The 21,973-nt window shown below is 48.5% G+C and overlaps 1 protein-coding gene across 10 annotated transcripts in view; it reads left to right on the top strand.

The window, feature by feature from the left end:
- The first annotated feature begins 9,657 nt into the window (after positions 1-9,657).
- Positions 9,658-21,973, top strand: part of ST6GAL1 (ST6 beta-galactoside alpha-2,6-sialyltransferase 1) — a 44,514-nt gene continuing 32,198 nt past the window's right edge. For 5 of the 10 annotated variants that reach the window (XM_053986026.1, XM_053986022.1, XM_053986021.1 and 2 more), the window contains exon 1: positions 10,644-10,812. The gene's annotated coding sequence lies outside the window, so the exon portion shown is untranslated. Of the gene's footprint in view, positions 9,736-10,643; positions 10,813-11,929; positions 12,033-21,973 lie in introns of those variants that run through there. The other 5 variants (XM_053986023.1, XM_053986030.1, XR_008438556.1 and 2 more) reach the window with 5 other exon arrangements.

The raw sequence follows: 21,973 nt of genomic DNA, 5'->3' as shown, positions 1-21,973 counted from the left end.
TGGATGGCTTTATACTGTTCTCTTACACTGTTCTCTTTGTTACACAAAAGCCTTTTCACACCTTATGTTTTGCTAAGGTCTATAGTACAATATGTTCATCACAGCACTATTTCTATAAGTGATAAATAGATATCATATTCATTACACTATTATTTCTATCAGATATACAGTGCATACTTAAGATAATGGATTATATTATATTAAAGAGCAGCTAAAAAAAAGTTATAATTTGTACCATATCTAAATACTTGTAATCATTAGCAAAAGGCAGAAGCTAATACATAAATGCAAAAGCCAATATTATCTGATCATTTTTAACAACCTTCTCTTTCTTGTTTTTTTAATGAGAAACCAGAGGACAGCAATTTCTCTAAAACAAGCATGCATGCTGTGAATTTTAAAGACAGAAAACTTTAATTATCGTTGTCATACAAGCGACAGTGGCCATGGAGTGGTCTGATACACAGGAGTCATGTGGTGGCCAGGCACTGGAACAGTGACAGACTTTCCCTCTGAGAGTATTTTGGAAATCATCCCGAAAAGAAGTGCATCTTGATGTTAAATTATGGTAATGGACTGACAAGCTTTCCTGACTACCAACCTCCATGGTATGCTTCTAGTAGAAGAAATTCTAGATATTTTATTAAATCATGAAGCTGTGGGGCTCAGGCTGAGCATGGTCCCAGTCCCCAGTTTGTCACATCAGGGCTAATATGGAGTAAATTTTGCTGTGATGCTACCAATGCAACCAAGCTTCACAAGCGTTGTCATTCCTGGAAAGTGCTTTTTCAGGCACTGCTGAAGTAGGTGCTGTATGAGCGCTTTTTAGGCCTATTTTGAACATAGTTTAAAAGGTCAGCACACCAGATAGCTGCATCTTGTTGGATACCTTGCCTTCCCTATTGTCTTTTCTCAAACAAGGCTTCAAAGCATGGACACAGGACATGCTGTAATCAGCATTTATGGCACCCTTACAATAACTTCCTCTTGTACTTCTTGAGGAAACCAACATCAAGACTGAACATGAAATAATTTTATTTATTAATCTTAAAATTCCCTGAATAGCAGGCTCCAGAATTTGGAGGAAGTACACTTGAATTTCCAATGAACTGTCACAAAATGAGAAACCAAATACTGCTCACTACCTCAGACAATTCTCTGAAAATCTTAAAAGTGCAGAATCTGCACATTGCTTTGTTAAGCAACATCTTGCTGGGACTATGGGGTGGAGCTTCTTGCCCACAGGAGTGTGGATCAACAGGGTAAGGGCTTTAAAATCTGTCCCTGAACTTCCACATTTGTGACTTGAAAGTGCAGTTATTTTTTTTGCATACCTCAGGATGATGAATTCAGTATTCAGAAGGTGTAGAGCGTATTAAGGATGCAGGCACATATATGATAATAAAACTGTACCAGAACGACCAAGGAGAGACTGCAAACTTTTAATGTGAGTGACACGTGGCAAAAATATCCTGCTGCCTCCCTGCTAGGGGCGGTGGGAAGCCTTACCCTTTCCAGCACAGGGTTGCTCAACATCAGGTAGCTGATTACTGCAGGAAGAAATGTTACACCTCCATCCGTTCAAAGCACAGTTCTGATGTACAGGGAAGAAGGGGTAATGCAGTGTTTGTAGAAGCAGGCAGGAATGGGTGTGTTTGGACATGAGCTGGCTTATCACGAGTTCACTAAAAGGGAAGGTAAGCAGTCATTTCTCAAATTTTGCCTAACACATGCTTTAATTCCAGCCCTGCTGTAATGAGTCAGAGAGCTCCACCAGCCAGATGAGAACACCCTGCAGAAGTGTGCATGGAGCCTGTGCAAGGCCCCCATCACTGTCTCTCTTTGCCAGGGCCAGGCAGGAACTGTGAGAAGTGACAGCCTCTGGTGAGCACAGCCCAAAATCTCCAGCCCAACCCCACTCCCTTGCACACGCTGGGATCACAGGGTGGGTACAAAAACACTCCGTGGCCCAGAGGACATTGAAAATTAGGGTTTCTGCTGAGGCCACCTTTCTCTGTTCAGTGTGTGCTGAGTTTTGATGCATCCTTCAAGGTTTCTTAGACTTACTGGGCTGAGTTCAGCTCAGATAAGCTCCTAATTCTGCAGCTCCACACAAACGTACAACAGATAGGGTATGAAATAGGGAGTCTGGATACACTGTTTCTTAATTCTGGCCTGGGCTGGAACATCTCTGTAGGACAGGTTGCATCTGTCCAGGATTCTGAGGAATTGGCTGTCCAGATGGGAACTACTTTAAAATGTTTTCTAGAATTTATTTTTCCAATTAACTAAAAATGCTGGTTGTTTTGGGTGGAGGTTTTTTCTCTAACAAATGTAAGAAAAATATTTTTATTAAACTCCATCAATAAAAGCACTTTGAATTGAGTGGTTTTCATGTTGGAGTTTTTGGTTTTCATTAAAATGTTCTGTTACCACTGATGTCAGGTGCTGACCAGAGTGGCTGCATTTTTTGGGGGGGTCTGACTCTGGACTGCCTTGTAATGAAATGTTTTTTTGTGCACAGTCTAATTACTATAGACTGACAATCAAACAGGATGACTCAGTCAGCCCCAGACCAAGCTCATTGGATTTTTGAGCCATGTGGATTATTTGTGTTTCACAGGGGACAAAATTATAATACTCCTGTAAAAGCAACTTCTGACTCAGAATATTCCTCTGGACAACAAAAGAAGGACCCTGCAGGTCTTTTTGAAGACAACTTCAGGGCACGGTGACCTGTGATAGTTTACAGTAGAGTGAGGAGAGGGGAGGGGAGGAGAGGGGTTTGGCGTGTTACTATTTCAGGACTGTGCAGTTCACATTCGTGGGGAAAGCAGTTGCCTCCCCAGTCACTTCTTTCCCCACCCCCACCCCTCCCCAAAAATTAAAATAAAAGTGCCAAAACACAAACCCAAACACTTCAGAGACCCAGAGAGTGAGAGACCAGAGCCTGTGGAAGCTCTTCACTTAAGTGCAAAGTCAGGCAGATTTGACAGCAAACTGCCACTCTCAGAGCTGGGCAAGGGGGAAAATCCAGTGCTATCTAAAATAGGGATTACCATGAAATAAGCAAAATATTGGGACTATCTTCAACCAAAGTCTGACTCGGGACAGCTGATGGCTGTGTCTTGGCTGTGACAGCTGCACTCTGCATCTGCAGAGGGAAGGGCAGCTCTTCTGCAGGCAGGAAATCTTCCAAGGATGGGTACTGGCCTCTGCTAACCGTCAGGAATGAACACTGACCATGGACTGGCTATAGTCAACTGCGCTCTTCCTGCCAGCCCAAAAAAACAAACATCCAGCAGAAAGAAACAAGACTCTGCACAAGGGCTCCTCTTGCCCAAGAGCCTGGGGAACTCTATTCTTGTGCAAGGAAATTTCTCTTGCTCATCTCTTGACCTCCCAGACTGTTGGCTATGCTCCAAGGGAGATACCCTCCTACTCTTCCAGAGCACTCATGGGGCTGCAGCAGTCTTACTTCCAGGAAATGAGCTAGTGAAAAAAATTCCCAGTACTCCCCATCCCCTTCTGCCTGTAACAGCTTCACCTAGGAAATCCCAGCTGCCTCCTGCTGCTGCCTCAGTACGTTGTGGGTCGCAGGGTAGGTGACACTGGGCTTTCTTCCAGAATTAGGACATTGCCTTAGATGTTCAGGCAGGAATTTAAAGATGTTTCAGTTATATTCTGAACTCAACCAGTCTACAAAGTGGTCTTTGGAGGACAGCAGGTTCTGTGGCAATATGTGGTGGGTTTAGTGCTGGCTAATCATCAGAGCACTCTCTAGCATGTACTCACCCATTGCTTTCTGTGAGGTAGGACCAGGAGAAAGGCAAAGCAGGCTCAAAACTTTAAAAGGGTATAAAGAAAAGTTTATTAACAGTAACTAAAAGAAAGAGTAATAAGAATCAGAAACTTCAGTTCACTTGTCCTCCCCCCACAACCTTTTCTTTTCCAATGACAATGTAAATAAACAAAACCTAAAATTTCAGTCAGTTTACTACCTCCAGAATAGTCTTCAGTTCACTTAGGGAGAGAAGCCCCTCTTGTAAATGTTACGGAGACTTCTCCACAAGAAAAGAGTTCTCTCATGGCTCTCTTTGCAAATAGCAGCTGCCTGGGGAAATCTGCAATCGTGAAATTCCTCCCATTTTCACAAGCTTTTCCCACAGCTGTGTTTATGGGCCATGTCAACTTATGAGCTGTTTTTAAAATGAGCTGTTCAAAGGCAAAGGTTCTCATTATCTATCTCTAAAATAATCTTAATCTCTGGGAACTTCTTCTTCTTCATCTCTCTCCCTGGGGACACAGGGTCTTCATCACTCTTCTCTCCCTCTGCTCAAACTTCCCATGGAGCACAACTACTTCATTACCTGCTTACTTTGGCATGGAGGCATTTGCTCGATGTCAATTTGAACCCTTCATCTCTCCATGCTATCCTGTGTTCCAGGGAAACAGAGTCTGATGTATCAATTACATCTTTCTCCACAGCTTTACAAGAGGATTTCAGCCCCAAGATCAAGGCATCTCCTCATCCCTCCCATTTGGGATTTGACTTCTCTTCCACTGACCTCAGTATCTTCATGTTGCTCCTCTACATTGTTGGCGTTCTTGTTCCTGCTCTCACTGGAGGGAGGATGGGAGCACTGCAAGAGTTCGTGTCTCCCCCGGGGCCTGCAGACGGTTCCCTGTCGCTGCCCGGGCTCGGTGCTCGCAGCCGGAGCTGCGGCTGGGGCCCGATGGCGTCTCCTCTCCCCGGCCCTGTGGTTGCGGGCGAAGCCCAGCGGCGATGGAATCTCGGCCGAGCCGGCCCGGCCCGGGGCTGCTCTTGGGCCCGGCGGAGCCGGCTCGGCCCCGGGCCGGCGGCAGGGCAGGGTTGAGCGGCAATAGGACCGTAGAGAGCGCAGCCGTGGCCCGGCCCGGCCCCGCGGCACTCCCCTCTCCCTGCCCGGCACCGCTGTGGGGGGCGCCCCGAGCAGGGGGCCCGGCCCACGGCAGGGGCGGCTCGGCCCGGCCTGCCCGAGACAGGGGCCGGGCCAGCTGTGGTACCTACCTGGTTGCTGGCCAGAAGGGAAAGAAGAAGTTCCCCTGTTTCTTATGTCTTTAACATGTGTTTTTCACAGAGGTGTGTGCAGCTTTCCAGGGGATGGAAGCTTTGTATCACTTCCGTAAATGATTCCCCAAGCAAAACCACCACACAATAGCAAGAGCCTCAAGTTCACCCGGTGATGTTGTGTAACCTCCATGATCTGCAGAAAAGGATTTCCTTATTTTCTCTGTAGGAAGGCTAACATGCTGCCCCCCTTTTCTTTTTTTCCAACTGTGATCAAGATAATGTGCAGGGGTGAGGGGAAAAATGTCACTTGTAATCTGATTCTGCTAAGCTTATGAGTTCCTTTCTTGCCTAAGTAACTCTCAGTGCCATTTTCTTCCCCACTTCATAGCCTCAAAGAGCTGAAGACATCAGCGATGTACATAATCATGGATGTTGGTTGCAGGAATCATTCTAGGTCTTCATTGTTGAGACCTCAATCTTCTATACTGTGTGAAGAAAACAAAGAAAAATCTACCTGCAGTTTATTTTTAGCTTGGCTGGAACATAATAGCAAAGGGAGTGGTGTGATTTTTCTCATTGGCTTGTTGCTGTGCATCATGATCTGGCTTCAGAGGAACTTCCTCCAGTGCCAGCATGGGAGGAGGTGGGAGGTGAGTGGGGCTGGGTTACCTGGGTCTGTGCATTTGCTGTTCTGCCCCACTGCTGTAAAATAATAATCACAGCCCTGGGAGGTTATAAAACAGCATACATGGGGTTGTGCTGTGCCCAGAGCACAGCGTGGGGCCCTTGTCGCAGAGGAGCAATGTGGTCAGTCCCCGTGACCAAAAACCACATCTGAGAAAGCCCCAGCTGCCATGACCTGCCACACTGGGTTTCACTCATTCTGCAAAGATTCCAACACCCTGCCAGGCCTTGGATTGTGCAAAGAATCCAGCCCCCTGCCAGGGCCTAGTAAATGCAGTGCCTGGGCAGAGCAAAGAGTGACTGCTGTGTTTAATGTGTGCTGTGTACTTAACCTCACACCTTTCCCCCATGCCCTGACCCTGCTGTTGTGCATAGAGGCAAACCTGGGCTGCGCTTACAGGGCACTGAGCACAAGGGCATCCCTGGTGAGCCACATCCCAGCTCGGGGCCCCCTCTCTCTCCTCTGACAGATGAAGGGATGATGAGCTGCTGTACCATCCAAAACTCTGTGCTTGTGCTGGTAAAATTGGAGAAGAAAACATGCCCCACAGGCTGCTGGGATTTGTGGTGGCCCATTCATTTGCAGGCAGGATCCTAACTCAGAGTGAGATACTGCTTTTTTCCATGGGAGGCAATTCAGTGACACAGAGTTTTCCAGACAAAAAGATGGGATCTGCCTGTTTTAGCTTGGGCTGTGTGTAGACTTGCATTTGTAACATCTGCAACTGAGATCTGAGACAATTGAACCTGCCTAATTGTTGCTGTGTGTATATGCTGCATGTATGCCAGCCTGGATTATACATCCTCCCTTCTCCTTGCTCCTGCTGCCTGGGGTGTGCTGTTTCTGCCACAGTTAAATGTGTCATATTTTTATTGAATAGCAACGTCCCAACTGAAGAGATAAATACAACATAGGCATAATGAATCATGGGCTCCATGGACTTGCTCAGCCCCAGGAGGCTGGAGCAGGCCAAGGGATGAAACATCATGGTCTAACTCTCGTTTTCTTCACTTTTGCCTGTGAAGTGCACCCATGGGAATTCAGAAAACAATACTCATCCTGCCTGTGCAAGAATCCAAGGATCCTAAACAGGCCAGGAGGAAAAGCATGTGCAGGGGACAAGAGGACCAAGTGGCATAGTTCTCCTCTCTGCTCAACATCCCTCTCTGAGGAGGGGTCTGGCTGCTGCTGCTGCTTGGGGAGCCTGGCCAGGGGCTGGAGGGCACTGATCTTACAAAAAAATCCTTGGTCAGGCTGAACATGAGCCTCTAAAGATGCTCCCCACTATGAGAAGAATAAATGAAATGAAGAATACAAACAGAAGTGCACTTGCGTACACAGTGCAAGCCTTTCCCTCTGCTCAGGGCAGGGCAGGCTTCAGGACAGATGTCAAAAGATAAAGCCTGACTGGGGAAGGACCAGAGATGGGCAGCAAGGAAGAGTGGAGGACTTGGCAACATGACCTGTGAGAGCAGGAGGAATGAAGTGGCATTAGTTAATCCAGAGGAAGGAGGACTGGGGAGACGAGATAAACCTTTAAGTGTATAAAAGACTGTTAGGTTGCACGTGGCTATCCAGTGACAAAAGACTACCACAGAGTAAGGCCGTAAATTGGGCTCCCACTGGGGGTAGGGAAAAATTACAATAATATTTTTGAAAAGACATTGAGAGAAACTTTCCAATTGCTGGATAAATAAGGACTGGAAAAGATACAGGTTGGCATATCTCCACCAACAGATGTTTTTAAGACCAGGTTAGACAAACCTCTGTCAAGAATGCAGGTTTTGGCAACAAGGAAGGACAATGTGCAGTGTTAAGATTAATTTCAGTATTTTTTTGTTAGCTGATTTCACTGTGCAGAAGCCAAAAGCTTCTGGAGAAAATTTCTGCCATTGCACAGGGTGAAGGTATTTGTGCACATCCCGAACATGGTGGGACTTCCCTGCAACTGCTCTGCCCAGCATGTGTGGTTTCCCTGCAGTTCAAGGACAGGCAGGTCAGGCAATCACGGAGGTGGCAACTTTTTATCATAAAGCTATTAGAGCTTTAAGCAAAGAGCTAAGAAATTGAAGATGCAAGAAAATATTTTTTCATGTAAAAGCCACTCAAACGCACTTTTACAGGCTTCTCACTAAAAGAAGGAGTCTTTGAGGAAGATTCCATTTAAAAGCCCCATAAAGGCGTTTTCTATTGTTCTCAACCTTCTAATATTAGCAGGCCTAGAACATAAATATCAATCACTTCATTGAGCAGCAGAGTGCTGCTCTGTGATGTTTCTAGCACTGCACAGGTAAGTGTGTCCCTTCCCCACTGATTCAGTCATGACTGGAACTCACACACATATAGCCCAGAAAATCAGTAGTGCTGGGACACAGCAGCAGCAGCTGCCAGTGCTGGGGGTGGTACAGGAATCCCTGAGCTGGCCTGGGATGCGGCTGGGACAGGACAAGAGCATGCTTGGACAAGAGCCACCTTTATATGCTGTTCTTCTGACTCTGCCCGTCTCTTTAGAGTGACAAATCAAGCGGGGTGACTGACTCCCAGCACTTTTCCCTGAACTACTCATTCTGCAGCATAGGAAAAAATGACTTGGACGAATATGTTGATGCCAGCTTTGTTCTCCAGAAAGAAGCTCAGCTGGAAGGTAGGAGTCATAAGCCTGAAAAAGCCAGCACAACTCAGCACAGCCCTCTGGAATTTGGATGCTCTCCCTCACTCCCCCTGTGGTCTCCTGTTGCTGCTTGCCTGGGGGCATGGCAAGGTGAGTGGGTGAGGTTCACCCCCCAGAGGCTCGTGGGCTCCAGCACATTGCTTTCGGTTAACTGCAGATTTTGTAAGAGTTTCCAAAGGTAGGGGAAGGGTTTTCTCCACCATGGGTGGTCTCTGTTCAGGTACCCTCATGGTTTGAAATCTTATTACAGAAAGAAGGGAGGAATGAGCAGTTTGTGTGTGTGCGTGGGTGTGTTGGGGAAGTGTTACAGTGGTTTGGGGATTTCTGTACTATCTAGGCAGGTGAAATTGTTAAATTATGCTTCTTCCTGCAAGCAGCACAGCACAAAGGGAATCTGAGATGGAGTCAGGGAGCAGGGAGAAGGGGACTTCTGTGAGAGGGGAGTGGGTAGAGGGAAGACGCAGAAAGCAAGCCCCATGTGTTCCTGACCTGAAGCCCTGAAGGGAAGGGCGGGGGGTTTTTGTGCAGCTCCTTGCACTGACAGCAGGTACCTACCTCCACCCGGTCTAAGTACAAAAGAACTGAGAAGATGCTGAGTGAAATATCTCAGCTCAGGCTAAGACCTCTCTGAGCAAACATCCAAATAAACATACCCCAATTAGCGGTAAGTGTGGCTTGGCCAGCTGCCCATCTCACTTAAGTCCCTACTCAAAGAGCCACAGGAACTCATCTGCCTTCGGGTTCAGCACATATGTAAGGCTTAACTAGCTTTTAAAGGCCAGGAAGTGCCCTAAACCACTTTGCCTGTCCAGGAAAATGTCTGCCTTCTGTGAACCTCCAGCCTCAGTGCTCATGCTCCAAGAGCAGCACTCTCAGCCAAGGGTTCTGAAGGGCACAGGGTGTGTAAACCCACCCAAGACCCAAGTCCTGCACCTTGTCTAGGCAAGCAGGCTCTGCCTCCCTGATTCTCCCAGGCAGTGCATCAAACTGCTTGCAGGTAACATCCAGCCCCTCTGCAGCCACGGAGAGGCACCAGGAGACTTGAAAGCCACAATTCTCCCCTGTCAACTCTCCCTCCAGCACCTGGCTCAGATGGTACCAGCTGAAATGGGAGTACCTGGGGAGTGCATGGGGTTGCAATGTGAATGCTGAATGCTGCAACAGCTCTGGGTGCTATTTATTTTCTGAGGGCTTATTTAGTAATATTTTATGTATCCTTGCAGGTGTTTCATGTTCTCTGATGTTGGAAAGCCCTTGGGAAGACCTTGCTCCGTCCAGTTGGAGCAGAGAGGTACATTGTGCGAGGGAACATCATCTGCAGCCAAGGTGGGAGTAATGCACAGTGAGATGCTGATTTTGGACACAGACTTGTATGATATAACCCCACACCAGATGCTGACTCCTTTCAAGTATGAACCCCAGAAACAGTTTGCTTGCTCTTTCCAGTTAGCATTGGAAGCACAGCAGCCAGGATAGGCACAGTGGTACCGTGTCCTGCAGTCCCAATGGGAACTGGCACTGATTTAAGCAGGGCATTTGTTGTGGTTTACATGGCTCAGAGTTTGAGCTTTTATGATCACAATGATCAGGTTGCCTTGCCTGGACCCTGATTAGTACATAGCTTGGCAAAACGTATCGCACGCACTGATCCCTGCTTGTGCTTTTGTTTGATAGAGAAGAGGCCAAAAGTAGTTTAAGGCTGTAGCCAGCTGCAGGCACAGTAGCCATGTGCCCCATTTGCCCCGCTGTGGGCATCCCCGGGTTGCAGGGGGTGCCCTGAAGGAGCCATGGCCCCGAGGGCTCTCCCGGGCAGCACTGAAATAGGTGCTGGGGGAAGCTGCCTGCGGCTCGCTAATGAACTGTTGATGTCTCTGCAGTGCATATTCGAAACGAGCCCATAGTGACTGACGGAGTTAGATGGCAGCTCTGCAGCGCGGGGCTCTGCCTGTGTCCGTAACGGGGCACGATCGTTTTTTGTGCCTTTCCACACAGAGCTCACCGAGGCAGGCGGGCAGGGCCGGCGCTGGGGCTCCCACCGAGGGTACTGCAGGGTGTGCAGCACCGAGCCAGCCCCCTCGGCTGGGGCTGGGGCTGCGCTCCGCAGCCCGCTGCCACTCACCGCTCCCCGGGCCGAGGGAGCACCCGGGCTGTGCTCGGGGGCTGTCGCTCCCGGGCAGCCGCTCCTCCTCCCCGCAGCTGTGCCGTGAGGGGCGGAGGATGAGGAGGGCGAGGAGGATGCCCCGTGTCCGCCGAGCAGCCGGGCTGACGGCGGCGCCTCCCCCGCGCGGCGGCCCCCGCCTCCCCCCGCCTCAGCGCCTTAAATGCCTCGGCCGCGGCGGCAACAAAGGCGGGCGGCGGCTGTGAGTGAGGGGCCGGCCGAGGGTCGGCGAGGCGGGGCTGGCGGTGAGTGCCTGAGGGTCGGTTGTGAGTGAGGGCTGAGGGGCAGCGGGGCCGGGCTGGCCGTGAGCGACTGAGGGGCAGCGGGGCCGGGCTAGCGGTGAAGGAGCCACCGAGGGTCGGCGGTGGGCGAGGGCTGAGGCGCCGCGGGGGTCGCAGGTGCCGCGGGAGGACGGGAAGGGCCGCACCCCGCCCCGCCCGGCCCGGCCCGGTCCCGCCCGGTCCCGCCGCCCTCTGGGGTCTCGGCTCTGGCGTAGGACGGCCCCCGGGTGTGAGTGGGCTCCGGTGGGCAGCGTGGGGCGGACGAGCGCCAGTTCCGCTGCGGCGTAACTTTTGTTAATTCTTATTGTTCATGTTTATAACCGCATCAGTATAAACTTCTAAGAGCGGCAGATGCGTATGGCGGCGGCTGCCCGTCCCCGCTGCTCGTACTGCTCTCCCTGCTCGCCGGGCTTTGGCAGCACAGAAGTCCCCGGTGGCTGCGGAGCCCGCCCGCTGGCGGCACTGAGGAGGGAGGATGGGCGGGAGATGAGGCAGACCCCGGCCCCTGCCTGCCTCCGGTTTGTGCTCACCCTTGCCTGAATTTGACAGATCTCTGCTGGCCTGGGTCAGCCCGCAGGGACCCGCCAGTCGTAGCAAGGGATTTAATCTGTGAGTAATTTTAGAAGTAGCTGCATTCGTCTCTACTAGCGCACAGCAGGTCAGGCTGCAGAGAGAATAAATAACGTGTAGTTTGTTTTTTTGCTGCCGTGTCAGTCTTTCTAGTCTTTCAGGCAAGTCTCTGTTCCTGCATTTATGAGCCCCTGCTAAATCAGGGCAGTGGACGGGGACCAGGGGCTGAAGGAGTGGGAACTGCTGCTGCTTTATGCTGTTTCCATATCTTCTTGCTGCAACTGGGTCTTATCACTGACAGTGTCAAAACAGAAATATCTGCAAGGGGAAAGGTGCCATGGCAGAGCAGCTGGATGTAGCAGGAGATTTTCTTGGCTGTGAGGAAGTGAGAAACCAGAGCTGCCTATTAATGCGTGAGGAATGAGTCTCTCTCTCTGTGACTCCTCCTTTAGTGGCACACACAGGACTGCACTTGCCTAAAGACTGGTAGCTAACCTGGAATACTTTTTCTGACCTGGGATAACTTGAAATAGATGGGAGTGCTGTGATGCAAGGCTGCATCATCCTCCTGCTCTCAGAGGGGAGTCAGTGGAAGGAGACCCCAGCAGAATGGGGTAAGTGTACATAAGGTGTGTTACTGAGGGGGGAAAGGGACAGCTTTCTGTCCTCAGCTTTTGCTGCAAAAACTGAGTATTGTACTGACCTTGGTAGTGCATCTTTGAAAGTCCTCCTCACCTCCTGGTGTCCAGGACAAAATACAAACACTCATCCCACATGTTTCATCACTGCCCTGGGTCACTGTGTCAGGGAAGGTTTAGGTGGAGCTCCAAATGCCTGAGGAGCTCATATATATATATGAGTGATGCTAAATCTTCCCCAGGAGGAAGAATATTAGCAGGAAAAATCTTCCCCAAAAAGCCCCTGGGACAGAGGCCAAGAGTATCTAATGAGGCAGACTTTTCCTGTTAGCTGCAGTTCTTGTGAGAGGGTGAGGGCCTGGGGGGTTGGAGTGAGCCCATGTGGGGATCTCAGAGGGCAAGCAGCCCATCCCCAGGTCTGCTCTTCTCTGGGCACCTGATCACCTCACCTGGGCATAAACCACTGCTCTGCAGGTGATGCAGCTGCTGAGTCGAGACAAATCATCTATTTTCTACTGGTTCAGCAAATAAATTGGTTTGGTGATGGTGCTGCAGGGATGAGCAGCTCTGTAGTGCCAAGGTGTGTGCCCTGTCAGTGTTGGGGACAGAACAGCTGTGCAAGGCTGCAGCTTGGCTCCAGAGAAATATATCCACTGCTTTTCTTCTCTCATTTAATAGTTGCTTTCCTTAGGTAAACTAAATACAGTGAAAGGAGCTGTGTTTTGTGGGTGTAGTGGGAACAATTGGGGGGTCCTCTGCCAAATTGTGTGCCTCTGGCAAAAGTCGTGCATGGCCTGAAAATGGAGATGCTCACATTAGTGAGCTGCCACATTATCACTGGAACTGCAGTGCTCAGCTGGGTGTGTATGTGTCTCCTGCTGGCAGCAAATGTGAGGTTAGATTTCAGAAAAGAGGAATATCTGATCATATCGACTTAATTCATGGACACAAAAATATTTGTTGATGTGGCTTTCAGCAGGCTTCCCACTCTGGTGGCTGCTGTTTGTGTGCTCCGTAACTTGGTTAAACCCAAAGAGTGGAAATGCAGGTGTATCTTTGTTCATGGAGACCTGGTTTTCTAGGGACAAAATAGGTGAGTACTTAAACCTTGTTTTGCAGAGACTGCTGGCAGAGTCATCTCCTGCAGGAGCTGGGAATATATGAGAGGAATTAGAGGTGCCAGTATGAGGTGGGCAGGGGTGGTCTAACAAAGGGCAGAGCAGATGCAGCCAGTAACGTTCCGTATCTTAACTGTCCTTGAGACAGTGCTGTGAGAGGAGCTGATCGCTGTGCATGCAGAGGTTTATGTCCCTGTGGCTCTGTCAGGGGACAGGTGGGTGCTGAAGGGAGCCCTGCACCGAGGGCTGTGTCCCCAACACTCACAGAGGCACCTCAATCACAGCACAGTCTCACCCAGCTCCTGTCCTGCCCTGGGGGAGCCAGCCAGGGATGGCAGTGGGCCAGGTTGTGTAGCCCTTTGCTCTCAGGCTGACTGATATGGAGGATATCATTGAACTCCAGTTCTTGGGCCACCAGGGCTTCTCCTCACACCCTTACCCTGTTGCATTGGCAGTTTTTGGAAGGGCAGAAGTGCTGCTGCAGTTGTGATCCTCAGCCCGTTCCGCAGGAGAGGTTCAGTGGTGTGCACAGCCACCGGTGAAAATGTTGTTTTCCTGTGCTCTACTCAACATTTGTAAAGATCACTGTAATAGGTCTGCCAGAATTGTTTCCATGGTCTTTTTCAAAGTATCCAGACCTTTTCTGTAGCCCTCAGATTTTGGAAGAGGGATGTAAATCACAATTCTGCACAGGATTAGCAATCAGAGAGCATTATGAATCAATCTGATACTTTGTCTTAGTCACAGCCCTTCTTAGAACGCTGACCTACATATTACAGCTTTCACTGTAACTGCTTCACCAAGGACAGGCTTTACTTCCCAGTGTAAGGTGTCCTAGTGGCTGGACATGGTTCTGTTTGAAGAACATTCCTGGTGGCTTCAAATGTGCTTGAAGTCTGTGCTGCTTGACTGGGAACTTGTGGTTCCTTTGAAAGTTCTTTTAATTATAATTGTGCTGATAAAAAAAAACTAGAAGATGAAATGAGATGCTTTCTGTATAAAGCGCTCTTAGATGTTGAGCCGGTAGGGATCATTGTTATCAGATCCTCTAATCACTTGTGTGATTAAAAACCTTGGAAAAACTTACATGTTTGAGCCACTTGCTTGTAAGTAAAAATGAAGGCTTATTGCCTTTCTGAATGTGTGCTGTAGCTCAGTCTTTGGTGAGCTGTGAACCCAAAATTTCTGTAAAATCGCTCCCTGTAGGTCACTGATGGCACTGAATATGAATGCACATCTGCTGCTTCCACTTGCAGATGAGTTTTCCTGCTGATTCTCAGAGCGCCAAGGTGAACGATGATGAAAAGGAGAGTCCAGAACCATGTCTGCAAAGGAGTGACTTGGCTGATTTAAGGCAGCACTTAAGCCCATTTCTACCTGTCATCATGATTCCAGCTCTTCAGGATATAGTCTTTGGTTTGAAGGCTGCTGGGAAGCAATGAGAAATGCATGTACTGGTGTGTGTGTGCTTCCCAGCATGTACCAGTAGCATGGGCCATGGTGAAGTCCTTCTGGGTGGAGTGTGTGTGTACAGCAGCATGTTCACATGCAGATCTGTGGGTGTCCAGGAGCTCTTCTGTGAAACCAGAACAGAGGAGGTCTGCCCTGTAGTTTTTTGTCTCAGCGGGTTCCAAGTGGTGCCTTTGCCTAGCTGGGGTTTGCTGGTCCCTCTGCAGCATTTGGAAGGTGGTGCATTTGCCTGGGATGCTTGGCTTGGGGTGTCTCTGAAATTAAGAGCTCTGCCACCAGGTCATCCGGTGGTCTTCAGGGTGTGCTTGTGGTGTGTTGCTCACAAGTTCCCACAACCTCCACTCTCAAACAGAGGTTGGTGTCAAAAGCTGCAGCTCAGCATCTTGCAGTTTCTTTTTCTATAAATAGCTAAAGTAAAAAGGTCTGTTTGTGAGATTGGAAACACTGCACATAATACCTCACCTTCTAACAGTATGCTGAAGTTCAGGGAAGCCTCTGCTTTTCTACCTTGACTCCTGTGCCTGGGAATGGTCTGTCTGGACAGGAAGAAGGGAGCCAGACTGTGCTAACATTTCTCTGTGCTCCTGATGTGTGTTAACTCTGGGAACTGGCAGCTACTGAAAATGAGCTGAGCAAAGCTGCTCCTGGTACCTCAGTGCTGCTGAGGCAGTGGAGAGCCCGAGTGCCCCCAGCACAGGATGCCAATCTGGCTGGCTGGCTGTACATGCCATGCTGTGCCTGGGACTCCTGGGGCTGGTGGAAACTGGAAACAAGCTAATACTCCCTTCTTTAATATTGCATCCACTCTGCTTACAATGTCTGCAGCAGTTTGGGTTTTCAGCTGTAAAATTTTGCAGAAAAATAAGAGTTGTTGACAGCAGTGATTAATTTTTTAATATCCATTGCAGCTTGCCCTTTGTGTCTTTGTGGTACAGTGTTTGCTGATTAGGAGATCAGAGGGGTTCCAATCAACCTGACTCTGTTCACTGGATTTTCTGCAAGTACCCTGTGTGTGCCAGCAGAGTCCCAAATGTGTGGGGAGAGTGTGGTGACCCTCACTGGGATGGAATGACAACAGAAAATCACATGGCAGTTGTGCAGCAATGACAGCTTTCTAAAATGGATCTCCTGGGGACTAAAAGACATCTGTGGTCCTGGTTTCCCCCTGGAAATCTCAAGGACCTGCTTTTACCTTGAAATAACATTCAGTGTTATTCAATGTATAACATCAGAGTAATGACGTTTTTGTTCTAAAATTGTTTGTAAGGCAGAATCTTTAGGAAAGGCTGCAAGGAGAGCTCTGTTGCCTGAGCTGCTCTCTTCTGAAGGCACAGAGCATCCCAGAAGCAATTAGTTTATATCTTAAAATAATAAGTTAATAAAAAACTTCTCAAAGAAGATGTCTTCATGCTGTGAGCTGCATTGCCTTGCAAGACTGAAAATTTGGGTATGATCCTTTGTTAACTAAGCTGGGTTAAAGTTTATTTATTTGGTTAGTGTTTGTTTTTATCTCCTTCCCTCACGGTTTAGTTCTTCCTAAATTCAAGATTTTACTTTGGTCCAGGGATGGATTATCACTGTGTTAATTCTTGGTTATCCCTGTGACCTGACTGTGTTCCTGCCATTCTTTGTGCTTGCAAGGAATCTTAAAGAAATAAAAAATTTAAATGTACAGGGTTGTAATTGTTGGTCTCATGAGACCCCACTTGGAGGGCTGCACCCACCTGGTCTGGGGTCCCCAGCACAGGAAGGACATTGGCCTCTTGGAGCAAGTCCAGAAGAGGCCAGCAGGATTATTAGAGGGGTGGAGCACCTCTTCTGTGAGGAAAAGCTGAGAGAATTGGGATTGCTGAGCCTGGAGGAGAGAAGGGATCAGGGTGGCCTCACTGTGGCCTTCCAGTGCCTGAAGGGAGCCTGCAGGACAGGTGGAGAGGGACTTTTTACAAGAGCCTGGAGGGACAGGACAAGGAGAAATGGCTTCAAACTGGCAGAGAGTAAGTTTAGATTAGGTATTAGGAAAATTTCTTCCCTGTGAGGGTGGTGAGGCCCTGGCACAGCGTGCCCAGAGAAGCTGTGGATGCCCCATCCCTGCAAGTGTCCCAGGCCAGGCTGAACAGGGCTTGGAACAACCTGGGATAGTGCAAGGTGTCCCTGCCCATGGCAGGGGGTTGGAACAAGATGATCTTTAAGGTCTCTTCCAACCCAAAACCTTCTATGATGATTCTATGATACTTTATATTTTTGGGTTGCTTATGTTTTTATGTAAATTTATATTTGTCCTTCTCCAGCAGAGCTTCAGTGTAAATAATTGTCAGGGAGTTGGGCACTTTGTAAGTGACGCCCATTAGCAGAAATGCAGCAAAGATGGAAAAGTTGTGTTCTGGCTCCTCTGGGCTGGTATTTCACAGGCAATTTTGATGAATACTTTATATGTTTTATGAGAGTCTGGAAGTTGCTGGATAGGTTTTGCTCTCATCCAGATGATGGTGTCTGTGAATACGAAGCTTGTTTCTTAATAACAGCTGTTCTTGCAATCTTGAAATAATTTTTTTCACAAATTCTTATGTCCATGAGTATTGCTTTCTTGGGAAGATCATCAGAGTGACTGGTTAACAAATTCCAGTGCTTGATAACGTTTATTTTGTGAAGTCTGTAGGTGCCTAGGGAGCTGCCTTGCACCTTTCTGAACAGAATCCATTGTAGAGGGAAACTTCCTCCCCAGGAAGGGATGTGTTATGACTTACTTCCAACTAATGCTGCAGGGGCAGGTTTCAGTTGGATGTGGGGGATTCCCAAAGGCAAAAATGGAATTGGTAGAAATAAGTGTTGCTTGTGCCTGTGACATGAAAGGGTATTTTTAGAGACAGGGGAGTCCCCAGTCAGACAGGAAGGAAGAGCAGTGGCTGGAATGCCTTGTGTGATGAGTCAGTCAGACTTTCTGCTAAGGGGACAAAGTGAGGGATCACTGGCATTTTTGGGCTCTTCAACTTTAATGTAATGCTTGTTTAAAGAACAGTTGTCTTGAATCCTGCAGTCTGAGCAGCTACCTGAGGATTGAGTAGTATGAAAAGGTGATGGACCCTTGGAGCTGGGCAGTGGCTCCATGTGCTGTGTGCAGGGACCACTGCTGGGCTGCTTTACCAGAGGGGTCTGAGCAGAGGACAAAGGTGAGGGAACCATGTGGATGCCATGTAACTTTCTGTAGATTTAGCTGCTGGTTTTCAGAGCAGTTGTTACTTGTATCTTCCGCTTTATTTTTTTATAACATAATGTGGATATGGAGTGGCAATTATTTTAGGTTCAGTGGATGTGGCTCAGTAATTTCAAATGTGGTTAGAAGTGCGTTTTTAAAAATTGAGGTGATCTCCTTAAAGTCTGCACCAGGGGTAACAGTCAAATTAATTTTCAAGTGTGATATAGCTCCCCTCTCAATTTTGGAGACTTCTTACCACTTTGTAAATCACTCTGCAAAAGACCCGTCTCTTTCAGATGCACTACATGTTCCAAGGTTAAGAAGTTTGCCTAGTTATTAGGGGAGTACAGTTGGGTAACTATTTGTTAGATATTCATGGATGAATTGTTTAATTAGACAGATAATCATATGCTTGCAATCTAAGGATAAAAATTCAGAGAGGTTAATTAAGGAATGGTTAGAAAATTTGATGTCAGAAATCATGCTAAGTTTCAGCCTGGACCCTCTCAATTAAAATTTGTTTAGTTCATGCTGGAAGTGAATGGAAATGAAGGAAATTCAAGCTTACCATGGCTACAGATGTGGGAGTGTACCAAGGTCAGTAATGTATGTTAACTCATACTTTTAAAATTAATTTCTGGCACTAATTAGGCTTGATTTTCCCCCTCTGTCTTCACGCTGACAACACTCTGGAAGCCTCGCGTACTTGAGGTATTGCAGAAATGCCTTCCCCCCCTGCCCTGCGCTTTTCCTTTGCGACCTCTGAGCTGAGATTTTACGCTGGGTGAGGACAGCACGTCGAACCCTGCAGGTGATGTTGCAGATGCTTAATTGTGCACCTAAACATTGTCTTGCTGCTGCCGGAGCTTCACATCCGTGAGGTGTTCTCAGGCGTGAAGGTCGCATCCTGCCACACGTGGGGTGTAAACCAAGGACAGAAACACTCTGCCTCAGTGGAGTGTCTGTCTCCGAGGCTGCGGGGCAGGAAGGGGGCGGCTCTGTCCCCGCTGTGTGTCCCAGCCGCTTGTCCTGGCTCAGCCCTGCTCAGCCGAGCCTCAGACCGCCGTGTGCCACAACCCGTCTCGCACCTCAGCCGGGAGCTGATCCGGGACGGAGTCATAGAACCAGTCGCTGCTGTCAGAACATCTCTGGTCTTCCTTCCCACATTCTACCCACGTGGATTTCCCCTGTTTGCTGTAACTCCCTAATCTGGAGGAAAACAAACATGGGGTGTGGTTAAACGCTAAGCAGGGCTCCCAGTAAGTGGGGGGAGCAGCTGTGTGTTGCCAGCCCCCCACATTCTCCTGAATGCTTGTGCTGTTCTTGGCCAGCTCGTGCTGGAGACTGCAGAATGGTGGTGATGATTTTTGGAGAGTGTGTGGACCCCCATGGCTGCCCTAAACCCACCTACCAGGGTTTCAGTAACCACAGGCTGTTTGTGGCTTGGTTTTTCCAGCACTGGCTGTTTTTCTGAAGTGGAGAATTCAGGCTATGTGAGGTGATCATATCCTGCTTCTCCTCCTCTAGATTACACCACTGGAGTGTTTTAATGCTGTGTCTTACAGTCCTGAAGTTGTTTTGGAGCATTTCCTTTGGCCAAATTCCTGGCTAGCCATATGCTTCTAGAAACCTTCTCATCCTTCTGGTAATGCTCCTTGTAGCCCCCTTCAGCTCCTGCCAGATTCCTAAGCAGCCATCTCTTAGACAGCTTTCAGTCTCTCTGGTCCTTGAGCATCTTTTAGCCCTCCCACATCCTTGGCTTTCTTTCTCTAAGGTTTCATGAAAACAAACTCTTGAGAAAAAAATCCCAAGCCAAAACCAAAAATACCACAGTGAAAACCCCTACACACTCTCCAAATGTCCAAATACATTCTGCTTCTTTTCTCTGTAGTTGCATGTATTATTTTTCACAAAACTGAATTTAGCTGTTGGTGTTATCAGTATTTCTAATGAATTTTTTTTATAGCCAGTTACCAGGAGACTATTGGCTGTGTGTCTGTGTCAAAAAGTAGGTGTAATGGTTCAGAGCAGATGAGCTGCAAAAACTACCCCCTTAAAAAAAGGCCTGTGGAGAAGCTAAGTTGGTGTTGCTCACTGGAGAAAGAGATTCTTTGTCTCTGGTTTGGGGAGGAGGCTCAAGGAAGTTCAGTTCATCTTGAACAGGGTGGGTTTGAAATGGAAATATTGGTCTTTGTAGTACCTGGGGAAGGCAGTGAGAAAGTTGGTAGGTGTGGGAAAAGGATTCTGCTGGAGCATTGCTGGGACAAGGCTGTGGCTGGGTGAGAGGTTGGATCAGCCATAACTTGCACAGGTCATCATTCTCCATGGCCATGGCATAGCTCCTGCTTGGGCTGTGGGGCTTGGCAGTGTCCCTGTTGCTGCATCTTATCCTGGAGACATGCGGGAGACCAAGTCCTGCTCCAGCTTGCCTTGCAACAGGTGAGTTTCTCTGATCCTGGGAACAAAGTCTAGCAGCAGGGGATTTCTTCTCTAGGGTATCCCAGTAATGTCCTGGTAATTGTGTCTGTGTTTCCTCAGGCCTGTGGCCAGCCTAGCAATCAGTAACTGGATTTTCAATTCCTACCCCTGTTCTGGGTAGCAGAGGTTGAGGCCTGGCAGCAGTGATCACATCAATCTCAGATCCATGACTAAGGCACTGCCTGAGTGCCTTTGCTGCTCTCTGTGTTCTTGGTTCCCAAGCCTCTCTTCTGCAGAAGGCATGGTTTTGGGTTTCGTGCTCTTCTGTGGTGCTGCTGAAGTTACTGTGTTTGCACAGAGCCAGTTCCTCTGAGATGATGATCTTTCTTCTGTTTAAGCACAAGCTGCCAAATTATAGAATTAATTGCCAGTGATCTGCAGTAGCCCTTGACTTGTCCTAGAATTTGCTTTAATAAAAGGGAATAGATCTTTAATGAAAGTGGAAGGACTTCTGTATTTCTCTGAAAATACAGAGGGGGTTGCAAAGCCAGATTCTCAGAAGGCAGGACAGCTTTTAAGTTATACAGCCCAAATCTGACTTCTGTGCACTGCAGGTTCTGATTGTGGTTCCACAGCTGCTGCTTGGCTTGATGCTGCCTTGCTCATTGTGCATGATTGATCTGTATTTGTAGTTGTTAGGTGGGGTTTTCATTTCCTTTTTGCAGCTCTGAGGTTGTGCTTTACTTGTGTGCTTCCTGCTTGAATCATCACCAGGTCGTGCTCATGAAACATTGTCCTCCCTGTGGAGCCTCGGTGGGGAGGCTAGGCTGTGCAGACAGGATTTGTTAGCTGGTTGACACCAGTGACCAGGGCAACCATGGGCTCTGCCAGTGGCCCAAGAGCAGGTATTTATTTGCACCAGTCAGTGCTTCTCTTCAGGCTTGTTCCCAGCCTGCCTTCCAGTCCTTGCCTTAATGGCCTTCATGGACCAGTCCTGGTCTGAAACTCTTCAGCATCCCATTCCACTTCTGGTCTGTGATGTTGTCTGGGTTTCACATCCTGCTCCCCTGTGTCTGGTAGACCTGCTCCATTCTGGCTTCTTTGTTCCTCACATCTTCTCATCTGGCTGATGTGACCAGAGAGTACTGCTGTCCCTGCCACTGGTGGCATTGTTCGTGTCCCGGCTTCCCAGCCGTCTCTGCCCTCCCAGCCATGCTGGCCCCCAGCTGAGCCTCTGTGCTATGGGGCTTGGGGGCATTCCTGGCTGGTGCTCTGCTCTGCAGAGGCTTTAATGATTTTCCATTTAACTGTGATTAACCTGACAGGCAGGGCTTTGCTTATTGCAGTCTGGAAGAGTGGTGGTGGCAACATTTCTAACTTTGGGATGAATCAGCATTAACAATTAAGCAGTAAACAAATACCGTTTCTTTTACAAGGCAACAGACAGCAGGATGTTTTCCTCTGCCAAAGCATCCATCAGGCTATTAGTTAAGCTGTAGCTGGTAAGGTGGGAAGGAGAGATAATTCCTCACTCATAGAAAAAAGATAAGTCATAAGTGTCTGGTGACTGCCAGTGGGAGGGATGCAGAATGACAGAGGAGGCTGTTGCCTCCTCCTCCTGGTCCCACAGTCTGGTGATTACTGGCTGTTAGTGCACAGACCTGTCACACTGGAGCCTGGATGTTACCAGAGTGTATTAAATCCCTTCAGGCAGACAA

This window comes from Vidua macroura, chromosome 10 (genome assembly GCF_024509145.1).
Source record: "Vidua macroura isolate BioBank_ID:100142 chromosome 10, ASM2450914v1, whole genome shotgun sequence".
Taxonomy (NCBI): Eukaryota; Metazoa; Chordata; class Aves; order Passeriformes; family Viduidae; genus Vidua; species Vidua macroura.
The sequence above is the reverse complement of the archived record's forward strand: the minus strand, read 5'-3'. Positions and strand labels throughout refer to the sequence as shown.